Here is a 13,133-nt window from a genome sequence, read left to right as displayed (position 1 = left end):
TTTTTCCAATTATCTGTTCTTGGTTTCTCCCTTTCCCTTTTTGGATTGCATGTTTTTCTGAAAATATTCCATTTGTAGGCTTATTAACTATATTTCATTAGTTTGTTTTGCATCATTTCTTTAAGCTTTCAAATATATATCATTATCTTATCAAAGTTTACTTTCAAATATTGTATTATTTCATGTATGACTATTAGAAAAGTATATTTTATTTTCTCTCCCATCCATTATGCAACTGTTATCATACATTTCACTTCCACATATGAATGAACTTTTTACTATATTGTTATTGTTTTTACTTTAGACAATCATTTTTAAGACTTTTTTAACTTAGAAAAAACCCTCGTATTTGTTTATATACTTATCTTTTTTTTTGTTTTCTATTCCTTTGTATAGTTTCAAATTTCCATCTGGTGTCATTTTTCTTCTACCTGGAGAATTTTCTTGGATATTCCTTATAGCATAGGTCTGCTGGCAATAAATTGTCTCACTTTTTGCTTGTCTGAAAACTTTTTGTTTTGCTTTAATTTTTCAAATGACTTTATTGAGGTATAATCAATATACAATAAGCTGCACAAATTTTAAGTGTATAATTTGACAAAGCTTGATTGTGTACACCTATGAAACCATTACCACAATCAAAATTATGAACATATCCATAACCCCCCAAAGTTTCTTCATTTCTCTTTGTAATCCCTCTTTCTACTTCTCCATGTTACTGCTTCCTTGGGCGAGAACTGATCTACTAATCTATGGGCACAGATTAGCTTGCACTTCCTAGAATTTTATGTAGATAGAATCATATAGTATGCACTCATTTTTGTCTGGCTTTTTTTTTTTTTTTTTTGAGACCGGGTCTTGCTCTTTTACCCAGGCTGTGCAGTGGCACCATCTTGGCTCATTGCAACCTCCACCTCCTAGCCTTAAGGGGCGCTCCTGCCTCAGCCCCGTAAGTACCTGGGATTACAGGCACAAGCCACCACACCTGGCTAATTTTTGTACTTTTTGTAGAGATGGGGTTTCACCATGTTGCCCAAGCTGGTCTTGAACTCCTGAGCTCAAGTGATCCACTCATCTTGGCCTTCTGAAATGTTAGGATGACAGACTTGAGCCACCATGCCCAGCTGTCTGGCTTCTTTCACTTCAAGTAATTACTTTGAGTTTTATTCATTTTGCATGTATCAATACATCATATGACATAGTTTGTATGTTTATTCATCTATTAATGGACATATGGGTCATTTCCAGGTTTCAGCTATTACAAATAAAACTTCTGTGAATCTTTGTGTGCATATTTTTATTTGGAAATGTGCTTTAATTTCTCTTAGTTTTTGCCTAATTTTTGAAAGATATTTTTGACCAGTGTAGAATTCTAGATTGAGAGCCTTTTTCTTTCAGTATCTTACTGATATCATCTGGTTTGCAAGTCTGAGGCAAGTTTGCTGTAATTCTTTTTTTTATTCCTTTATATATAATGCATCTTTTTTCCTCTGGCTGACTTAAATTTTTTTTTATCTTTTTCATTAAATTTCAGCAATTTGATTATGATATGCCTTGTGTGGTTTTTCTTCATGTTTGGGATTTATTGAGCATTTTGGATCTGTGAGTTTATCATTTTTATCACATTTGGAAATTTTTTGACTATTCTTCAAATATTTTTTCTGTCTCTCCTAACCCTCTTCTCTGAGATTCCAATTATATACATATTAGACTGCTTAATACTGTTACATAGGTCACTGATTCTCTGCTTATTTTTTTCCAATTTATTTTCTCTGTATATTCAATGTGGGTAGTTTCTAATGCCATGTCTTCAAGTCCACTTATTTTTTTCTGCAGCATTTCATCTGCCATTAATGCCATCTAGTGTATTTTCATTTCAGATATTGTATTATTTTTATTTCTACAAAGTTAATGTGGGACTTTTTAATCTCTCTTTTTTGTCCTCATGATGTTCATGCTCTTCTTTTGTTTTTGAGGATATGCAGTATAGCTGTTTTTATTTCATTGTTTTCTAATTCTATTATCTATGTCATTTCTGAGTTGTTTCTATTGTATCTTTTTTCCCAGTTATAGGTCACATTTTCCAGCTCCTTCGTATTCCCACTATTTTTTATTAGGTACTTGACATTGTGAATTTTACATTATTGGGTGTCAGATTTAATGTATTGCTTTTAATATCTTTGGAATTTGTTCTGAGACATGTTGAGTGACTTAGAATTAGTTTGATCCTTTCAAAGCTTTAATTTAGGGCTAACTTAGTCCTCTACTAAGGCAATACAATTCTGAGGACATTACCAAATGTCTCCCATATTAGGAGACCTTTCTTCTCTGGCTGGTGCCAACACAAATTTTTCTCAACTCTGTATGAGTCCTAGGGATTGTCCCACCTCCTCTTTTCCTGTGTTTTCTTTCCCAGTCTTCGGCTGGCTTTCACACACAAATGTAAAAATTAGTGCTGAGTCCAAGACTTAAGGGACTTCTCTACAGATTACCAGAGCTCTTTGCATCTCCAAATTTCAATGTATGTTTCCTCAACCCAGCAAGAAAATAAATTGGAAAAAACTAAGCAGAGAATCAGCGACCTATGTAACAGTATCAAGCAGTCTAATATGTATATAATTGGAATCTCAGAGAGGAGAGTTAGGAGAGACAGAAAAAATATTTGAAGAATAGTCAACAAATTTCCAAATGTGATAAAAATGATAAACTCACAGATCCAAAATGCTCAATAAATTGTGCTTCTTGTTATCAAATGCCTGCCTGAAACCTTTTTAAATATATTTTGTCACATTTTCTAGTTGTTTAAGGTAAAAGGTTAAGTCCAGTCCTGTTCCCCCATCATGGCCAGAAGCCTAAAGTTGAGTCCCTGATCTTTTCTGGGAGGACAGTTCATCCATAGTAATAGAAGAGAAAGTGAAATATATGAGTACAGATGCAGATAGGTGGGTACATGCAGTGGTGGCAGTTTGTAGAATTTTTCTTCTTGCTTATATTCTTTCAATGAAATAAGATGCAAAATATTTGGCTTACAGTAGAGATAGGAAAAGAAGTGTAGGAGGTTTGAGGGTAGAAAAAGTGCGACATAATCATCTAGCAGAGTGGGAGGGCAAGTGCAATCGATGAATACATCATGGTCAATAGGGGTCTTCTTAAAACTAGTGATCATTTTGCATCCACTGAGGTATAGAAAAAATAAACCAACAACTAGTGATCATGAATTTGAAGTGAGAACGTTGGTTTTTCTCCAGGCATGTTTACTTGTGCAGTACAAGTGTAGCATAGTTTAGAACTTGAATTTAGCCAGGCTTGCGATTTTAAGGCTGTTATTTAAACAAGGCAAAAATATGAGTCCCATATCCTTCTTCGTCACATGGGGATGAAGCCATCCATGGGTTATCCTGTGCAATGCGCTTACTTGAACTCACTGTTAAAGGCCCCAGGTAATATGTGAAATTGCATATTCAGTTGTACTTTTTTTGGTCCAGTAGAGATGCAAATAATTTTTGCCTAGTGGAACACATGGTTTATGGCCATATTGGATGTTAACCAGTTTTGTATCTAATCTAGCACTTTTTATCCTAGCACTGCCTGTATATACCTAATGATTTAAATGTTCTTTGAACCAGTTATAACTTCTTACTCATTGCCTCATTAATTAATGTGTTGAATAAAATGTTTAATCTATGCTTATTAACATTTGCATCAGAGTCAGGTTTAACTTTATTCAAATTATACTTTAACAGAAAGCAGCACAACAAAATGACAGAGGGGCAAGAGAGCTGAGGTTGTAAGCAAGGGCAGAAATGTCATGATTGGCCGTAGAATTAATCTGAGTAAGGAGGGAAATGAGGAGAAGAGAGGCGCAGGGCACTGGCAACAATGTGGAGGAACCTTGTTCTATCTCTAACCTAACCCATAGACTTTGCATCTTATTTCACTGAAAAAATATAAACACTAAGAAGAAAACTTCTACGATGCCACCACCATAGGTAGCCACCTATATGCATGTGTACCCATATATTTTATTTTGTCTTCTCTTACTATAGGGAGATATTGGTTAAAGGGCACAAACTTTCAGTTATAAAATGAGTAAGTTTGGGAGATCTAGTGTACAGCATGATTACAATTAATAATCCTGAATTTATACTTGCAATTTGCTTAAATGTTCTCATAGCAAAAACAAAACAAAACAAAACAGTAATGAGGTGAAGTGATAGTTGTGTTAACTAACTGGATTTTGCGATAATCATTTCACAAAATATATGCATAACAATTGTCACATTGGACATCTTAAAATCATACAATTTTATTTGTGAATTATACCTAAAAAAAAAACTGGACATTTTAAAAAGTAAGGCACAAGGGTCAGTAAAAAGTGATGAAAACAATAAATTGTAGATTTTGGTGTTTTAGAGGATTCTTGGTGTCCGGGTGCTACAGAAAGTAAAAGAGCAAAATACATAGTGATAATTGGAAGTGGAGAATATCACAGATTAAAGTTATTGTCCAGTATTTTGGGAGGCCAAGACAGGCGGATCACCTAAGGTCAGGAGTTCAAGATCAGCCTGCCAACATGGCAAAAACCTGTCTTTCCTAAAAATACAAAAATTAGCTGGGCATGGTGGTGTGCACCTGTAATCCCAGCTACTGGGGAGGCTGAGGCAGAAGAATTGCTTGAACCCGGAAGGTAGAGGTTGCAGTGAGCCGAGATTGTACCACTGCACTCCAGCCTGGCCAACAGGGTATGACTCTGTCTCAGTAAGACTCCGTCTCAAAAAAAAAAAGTTATTGCTAAAAATGAGAACGATAGTGTGACCTTTGGAGCAGATGAGGTCAAGGAACTGAGGAGTCACTATATTGGGAGGATTAATTATATTGACATAATCAAGAATCATAACAGGAAAAAAATGGGGAATGAGACAATCAGTCAGGAGATAAAATTTTCAAGGAATGATGGAATGTAACCAGTGGGTTGGTAGGTGACTGTCACAAGGAACAGGAGCAGGTAGCACAATATAATGACATAATATCACATGTGGATACTTTTAAAGAAGAAGGAGAGGGAATGCTCTAGAAGCAGTAAAGAACAAGGTGGACACTAACCAGTTGACCAGAGGAATGTGGACGAGAAAGAAGCCACAATTTGAGAAAGCTTCAAGGGCAGCTGTATCCTCAGGGGAGAGTCAACTTTCAGGGAGAGAAAGAAGAGAAAGGAAATGTTCAGAAGAGAAGCCAGGCATAAAGAAATTTCGCTGCTGATGAATAAGGAGTTCCAAAAGGGTCCTATGGATATTAGAATCTGGGAGATGAAGGATGATATGATTTGCCTGTGTTCCCACCCAAATCTCATCTTGAATTCCCATGTGTTGTGGGAAGGACCTGGTGGAAGGTAACTGAATCTTGAAGGCAAGTCTTTCCTATGCTATCCTTATGATAGTGAAGAATAAGCCTCACGAGATCTGATGATTTTAAAATAAGTAGTTCCCCTGTACAAGCTAGCTCTCTCTTTGCCTGCTGCCATCCATATGACATGACTGCGAAGTTTCCTCAGCCATGTGGAACTGTAAGTCCCTATTAAACCTGTTTGTTTTATAAATTGCCCAGTCTGGGGTATGTCTTTATCAGCAGTGTGAAAACAGACTAACATGAAGGATAAACAAGGAAACCTGGGATTTTTGAAGGAAAAGCCACAAACACTGCTAAAAGAAAGGATAAAAATAGCCTGATGGTTGTGATGGTTAGTTTTAGGTACCAGCTTAACAGGATTAAGGGATACCCAGATAGCTAATTGATATGGTTTTGCTGTGTCCCACCCCAATCTCATACTGAATTTTAGTTCCCATAATTCCCATGTGTCATGAGAGGGATCCAGTGGGAGGTAATTGAATCATGGGGGCGATCTTCCCCATGCTGTTCTCGTGGTAGTGAATAAGTCTCACGAGATCTGAGGGTTTTATAAATGGGAGCTCCCTTGCACAAGCTCTCTCATTGCCTGCCTCCATGTAAGATGGCTTTGCTCCTCCTTGCCTTTCGCCATGATTGTGAGGCCTCCCAGCCATATGGAACTGTGAGTCAGTTAAATCTCTTTTCTTTATAAATTACCCATCTCAGATAATATCTTTACCAGCAGCATGAGAACAGACTAATATGCTAATAAAGCATATTTCTGGGTGTGTCTGTGAAGGTATTTCTGGAAGAGATTGGGATCTTAATCAATGGACTGAGTGAAGAAGATCCACCCTCACCCAATGTGGGCAGGCACCATCCAATTGACTGAGGGCCTGGATAGAACAAAAAAGGCGAAGGAGAAGTGAATTGACTCTCTTCTGGAGCAGAGACACTCTTCTCATGCCCTTGAATATCAGAACTCCAGGTTCTCCAGCCTTCAGACTTCAGGATTTGCACCAGTGACCGTTTGGGTCTCAGGCCTTCAGACTTGGACTGCGCTACGCCACCAGCTTCCCTAGTTCTCCAGCTTGCAGACACATCATGGGATTTCTCAGCCTCTGTAATTACAGCAGCCAATTCCCATAATAAATCCCCTTTTGTCTACATATCTAGTTATCTCTCCATATATATATATATTTCTATTGGTCTGTTTCCTTTTGAAACCATGAATAACAATGGTAGTGGTGAGGTGAGGATTGGGAAGTGTTCCTAGAAACACCCAGAACTTTAGGGGTCTCCCTGGACCCTCTGCTAGAGGCTAAAAGGAAAACAAACCAAAAGGCCACTTAAGTACCTAACAAGGGACTCACTTTGGGTGAAAACATGATTTTTGGAGCACATGTGTACTGTTAGGAAATAGTCAGTGGTAACCTAAAAGGAAGAAGCTGAGGCAAAATTAATATAAATAGAGAGTTTATTTGGGCCAGGCTCAAGGATTGCAACCTGAAAGCACAGATTCAAGTTGCCTTCAACATAATCTCTGATTAGCAGCAGTTACATGCGGATCGTTGAAGGGAAAGAAGAAGCAGTTCTTGAGTCGTTTACCAAGAATTTATATTAAAATAACATAAGCAATTGATTAGCTTCACACTGTTAAGGTATAGTGTGTGAGTTACAGTGTCTGGTGCAGCATTATAAGGTTAATTTAGAGCCACTTGTGGCAATAGCAAGCAATTTCAAGAGGTAAATACAGAGTTCAAAGGGCACAGGGACAGGAGCAGGACACAATTGCTGTCTCATTTGAATGCCTCTCTGGGCCCAATCATTTAAAAGGATTTGAATTCCTCAGATAAGAGTTCCTTCCTTTTCTCATTAGAAATAATGAAGATAAGGTCGTCTATTATTGAGGGTTTGCATAACAGCCTAAGGAGTTTTAGGCTTTGTATGTTGGCTTGGGAATCCATGGGAGATTATTGAAAGGGGTATTAGAAAGGGGAAAATTGAGTTTTAGGACTATTGGTCTAGCAATGGAGGGAGTTGAAGCTGGAGGCTGTCAGATCAAGTGGATGCAGTAATCTAAGGATGAAGCAATAAGGATAGTTGATCTACAGACATTTTGAGAGGAGAATCTGTTGGACATTGAGGCAGTTAGATGCCACAGAATAAGGAGAAAAGAATGTCAATGATGGCTCTGAGGTTTCAATTTGGGGTGACTAGGAGAAGAGTGATAACACGCATAGGTAACAATAGAATATCCAAGTGCTTCCAAGTGTTTTGCCAACAGCTGGAGATATGGGACGAGCTTTAATCAGGAATAGAAACCATGCTGTACTTGGGTAGATTTTAAAGGGATGGTAAGAACATTTAATCTGATTTAACCTTCCCAGAACTGCATGCACTGAAAGCAATCTTTCAGCTTCTAATATTTTTCTTTTCTGTTCCATAGGGTTGGGTGAAATGTCAACCTTCTATTCTATTCTTGTGTTTTTGTTTGACATGCCAGGGAACATTTGGTGCCTGCAGAATCTAAAGTATTTGCAGGGGCTGGAAAACGATCACAAATTAAATTCAAATGGGGACAAATGGCTACTCAGCATGGTGAGGCACTCCTGAGTCACATGACTCCCCGGTTGCCTTATCTGTCCTTGGTCTCAACTTGGCGGGTTGCCTGGGGTCAGGAGGGGCTTCCAGGCAACCATTTTTATTTTCACTTCAATAGCACACTAGTCAATTAAAAGAAAAGAAAGAGGGGTTAGGAGGATGATGAGAGATACCACACTTAAGGGAAATGGCACTGGGGAAAATGAGGAATTAGAGAGCAAAAAAGAATTGTGTGAATTGGGCATAATTAAAGAAAGAAAGTATTAAATTCTACTACAAGACCTTAAGAAATGAGTTTACTTCTCCGTAGCACAGGCTTCTTCTCTGGTTTCCTGTTCTGACCTCCTCTCAACCATGAACGCCCATACTGTGTTGGTGGCCCTGAGGAAGGAATGTGCTTCTTCATTTAGACCCAGGATGGCTGATGGTTTTCTGATTCATTGGCAGCAAAACCTGGAAAGCTAGATGGAGAGGTTTAAGGCCCAGGCCAAGTGCAGCAGGTGAGGATGTTGAAGTTGATGGGTGACATGTGCTGTGGGTATGGGAAGATGCAGCAGAGCCTCGACTGCCATGCTTTTGCCAATGTTGCTGTAAACAGTTCTCTAAGCTGAGCCCCCCTCTCCTTTCCAATTCTTCCAAATACCTTCATAACCCACGTCTTGTTACCCCATCCCTTTCTTTCCTTCAGAAGCCTTCTTGATGATTCCAGGTGATGGGTTCATGGAGGAATACTATGTGTTAAGTAGATTCTCAACAGACTTCTCAATCTTCAAAACATCTGAATTCCCTGAGGAGTGAGCAGATGTTATCCTCCTACCAGTGGGGTGGCACAATTTTGATCTGGCTGCTTGAGCTCTGACCATTTGTCTTCAGTGTTGAGGCAACAGTGGACAATGGGAAAGAAGAGGTGGCCAACAACTGGGATGTTCAGTCTCCAGAAAGTAACCCAGTCATAAGACTGGCACCAGTGAGAGAGGGCCAGCAGTTCAAGTCCCATTGTCCCCTATGAGGTTTATGATCTCAACTCTTTCCATGCTAGAATTGATACCATAGGTGTTCAAGATGGTGAGATCCACCAGGGTGCAGGCCAGCCCTTAGCCAGCAGCCATGATTAAGGGGTCACAGTCCAGCTCTAGGTAGGAGGGGAGGCCCAGCACAGTTGGCTGAAATGCTTAGCATAGTTCTAGTTGAGCAGGTAGAGGAATGAAACCCAAAATCTGAAAGTCAGGAGGCAGAAGGAAAGGTTACAGCTCTCTGAGAATGGGGCTGCCCAGAGGTAGAATTGTCTGTTGAGGGCAGCAAAATTAATTCCAGCTTCCCCACCAGCTGATGAGAACTGAGCTCCTAATATAGCCCTGGGCCTGGTCAGAATTATTCAAGTGCTACTGAAAGCTGAGCCTCCAAGTTAGAATACTTTTTTCCTATGGAGCTGAGAAAGGCAGGCCAATAGCTAGGTCTCATCTCCTCTTCTGAGGTCATATAGCCTTTCTGTCTGCTCAGGGCTAGAAATCTCACAAGTATGTTTTCTACACTAGTGATTTGCAACTGTCACTATACATTGAAATCACCTACACAGCTCTAAAAGATAGGATGCCTGGGTCCCACTCTCAGAGTCAGATGAGGAATCTGTGCATTAGGATTTTTCACAGCTCCCCAAGTAATTCTCATATGCAGCTAAGGTGGAGAACTACTGTTCTACCACTTTTCAGGTCACCACCCAATTTTAACTTCATTTACATGGCTGAAAACAGAAGTTGTGCGACTTCCTCCCTCACCAGCACAATCCTTTCCCACAGCCCCCATCCTCCCAATGAGATGTGGGCTCTGAAAGAATCTCCCAATGAGATTGGGTCATGTACTTAATCTGGCGTCCTTCCCAAGGCTAAATCATGTGATCCTTGGTTCTCTCTCCTGGGTGTACACTGTTCTTTCCCTCTGTTTACTTGTGACAGCCCCACCTACCTTCATCCCTGCTGTCTGGACTCTAGTGTCTGCCATCTTGGTTGACCCTGCAGCCATGCCTGCTGCATCAGCTTCTCTCTCTGGAAGGATCCAAGAGTGATCACTTTTGTTTCCATATGGTTTGGGTAACACACACTCTCCACATGATCCTGCATAGATTAGTTGGTTTCCTTTACCTCTCCATCAATGTGGATCAATATCAAACTAGGTTTTCAGGACATGAGTTGACTCAAATAGCAACTAGGTATACTCAGTTACCTTTCAGTTTTCTTCTGGCTCTCACTTTCTTTGATACATTGCCAATAAAATAAATGGTAACAATAACAATAATAATAAAATATGGACTGGGAGAAGCCAGTATTTTAAATCAGTTTTAAAAAGTCAGAAGCATACAAAGTTTCAAAGACATTGCATTTCTTTCTTATATGAAAGAGTCATTGAGACTTGTTGCTAACAAACGGTTACCAAGTAAATCCTATAAGAAATAGTTTTCTATTCAGAAGTTTACCTGTCAATTACTTAAGATATATAATAAATTCTAAGTATTAATATTAGAAAGGAGGACACTAAATTAACACTATGTGCGAACAATATGTGTGGATCTAGAAAACAAAATGATTGACTTTTTTAAAGAATTAATGACGGTTGTATAGTCAGAATTACAGAAATGGAAACTTAGGAAAATCATTACAGAAAGATATGGAAATGGAAACTTAGGGAAATCCATTAGTACCTACATGGTTTAAATATTCTTTTAAAGTTGTATTTATGCTTTTAATTTGCTTTGCACACCGCTGCTTCACAAAAGAGCAAAAATAAACTCTGACAACATCTCATGTTAATGATTTTATACTCTATTGTACTAGGCGAATGTACCTATTAAAAGACATCTTCTTTAGACAGTCTTTCTGAGGGCCAGAATAGATTGAACTAAGAGCAACAGGCATCTGCACTCATCTGGCTTTCTAGTGCCCCTCCCCCATCCTTCTCTGGGACTCCCCTCCCCACCTCCCTATTATTATCCAGCAACTAAAAGGTTGAAGGCCTGACCCAGCAGGTGACAGTCCCACCCAGTGCTGGTCTTCTTACCCTCCTTGCTGCACTGCACTCCTGACTTAGGGACACATTTCAGGATGCCTTATTTGATCTGTGTAGAATCTAAGAAGTGATCTGATTCAAAGATCACCCATCTCTCACAAAAGCAGCCCTCTCAGTTTCTCAAGAAGATCAATTATTACATATAGGTTTATGACTCAGCCACCGAAAAGCAGTCCCATCAATCTGCTTGTGTTCATTTTTCATTTTAGCTTAATGGGTGTTGCTCAGTGTCCAGGTTTTATCTATGTTTGCAAATTCACTTTATTATTTTAAGCAATATTTTAGAAGTTGAAATTAATCTTATAAAGCTATATAGCTTTTAGGACATTTTCTTTTCCCATTAAAATACAAGAACCATATTCTAGTTTTCATTTTGTGGAGTCAAAAGCATACACATATATGAAGTGTCAATGAGTCAAGCACTTCCTCATTATTTTTTGAGTTTCTGGGAAATCACAAAACACCCTTTGAATAGCAGGTAAGAAAGGCATTATATAGTTACAGGAAAGCACTCCTGTACTGGCAGTCAGTAGTATGTCGATGTTTCTATTAAGTGAAAGAGTGCTTCTTTCAAGAATAGAAGAAGCAGAGGGAGACTGCTTCTTCAATCCTCCCTCTCCAAGCTATGAACATTGAAATTTCTCATTAGGCCACGAGGTGGCAGATTAATTGCAGAAAAAAAATTCTGGTATAAAAGCATTAGAGAAATTTCTTCAGCTAAAGGGAAATAAAGAAATATCCTTTCTCCACCTAATACCCCTGCGTGGTGCACCTCTCTGACCGGAAGTTACACTTGCCAAGAGACCCAGTGGTTTAAGAGCATTTCTTACATGTTTTACTGTTTCTTTGAAAGAAAAGAAAAAAAATCTCTTTGACCACTTCCTAATGATCTTCCTGAACATGCAGCTTGAGTCCTGCTGGAAAAGGCCTTGTGTGGAAGCCCCAGGGATGACTTCCAGCACTGAGGAATTTTCAGTCTTCTGCATCTGTCAATCAACTGAACCATTTACAGCTGGTATCTTCTTTTCTAGTGCCCATAAGCCCTGTCACTGTTGAGCTGGGCCCACCTTAAGACTGATGTCCTTTGCAATTTCTGGGACTACTGTAAGTGCTCCTAACTATCCTCCCTGCCTCCAGCCTTCCAACCTACAGCCACTAGAGTTGTCTTCCTACATGTCAGAGCTGACCATGCCATTCTCCTGCTTAAAAGCCCATCTCACTGGCTATGGGACCAAATGAAACCTTCAGTGCATGACACACAAGCCTTTTCCAACCTGGCCCACAAACACACACTTACACAAACACACCCACACACACATACTTACTAATTCAGTAACAAAGACATTTAGCAGTTTGCCAAACATGCCTGATTTTTCACAACTCTGTTTGCATACTCTGTTTCCTCTATCTAGAATGTTCTTCCCTGTCTGTATCAGGCAAACCCTAAATCCCACATGGTGCTTTGCCTGACCTCTCAGGTAGACCCACAGTGTTGCTGCTGTGAAAGGAAAATAACTCTTGGGACCCCCAAATCACTACACTAAAGAAAAAAGTCAAGCTGGAAATTGCTTAAGGCAAACCTGCCTCCAATTCTATTCAGTCATCCCTCTGCTCACTGAAATAAATGCATATCTGATTGCCTCCTTTGGAAAGGCTAATCAGAAACTCAATGCAACCATTTGTCTCTCACCTACTTATGACCTGGAAACCCCCTCCCCCTTTCCTCACCTTTCTGGACAGAACCAATGTACATCTTACATATATTGATTGATGTCTTATGTCTCCCTAAAATGTATGAAACCAAGCTGTTCCCTGACTACCTTGAGGATATATCATCAGGACCTCCTGAGGCTGTGTTATGGGCATGCATCCTTAACTTTGGCAAAATAAACTTTCTAAATTGATGGAGACCTGTCTCAGATATTTTGGGTTAATAAATTTGGTGACCAACATAAGGGACTCTGAATGGAGGTGGCCCTGGCCTTTGGAAATCTTCTATGGCCACTTGGTACGAGCTTGAGCTATCTATATGACTCAAACTGTCAGAGGTGTTTGAATCAGAGCAACTCCATTTTGAATATGGG

This window comes from Macaca fascicularis, chromosome 3, assembly GCF_037993035.2.
Source record: "Macaca fascicularis isolate 582-1 chromosome 3, T2T-MFA8v1.1".
In the NCBI taxonomy this organism is placed as follows: Eukaryota; Metazoa; Chordata; class Mammalia; order Primates; family Cercopithecidae; genus Macaca; species Macaca fascicularis.
Note: the sequence above shows the minus strand (reverse complement) of the source record.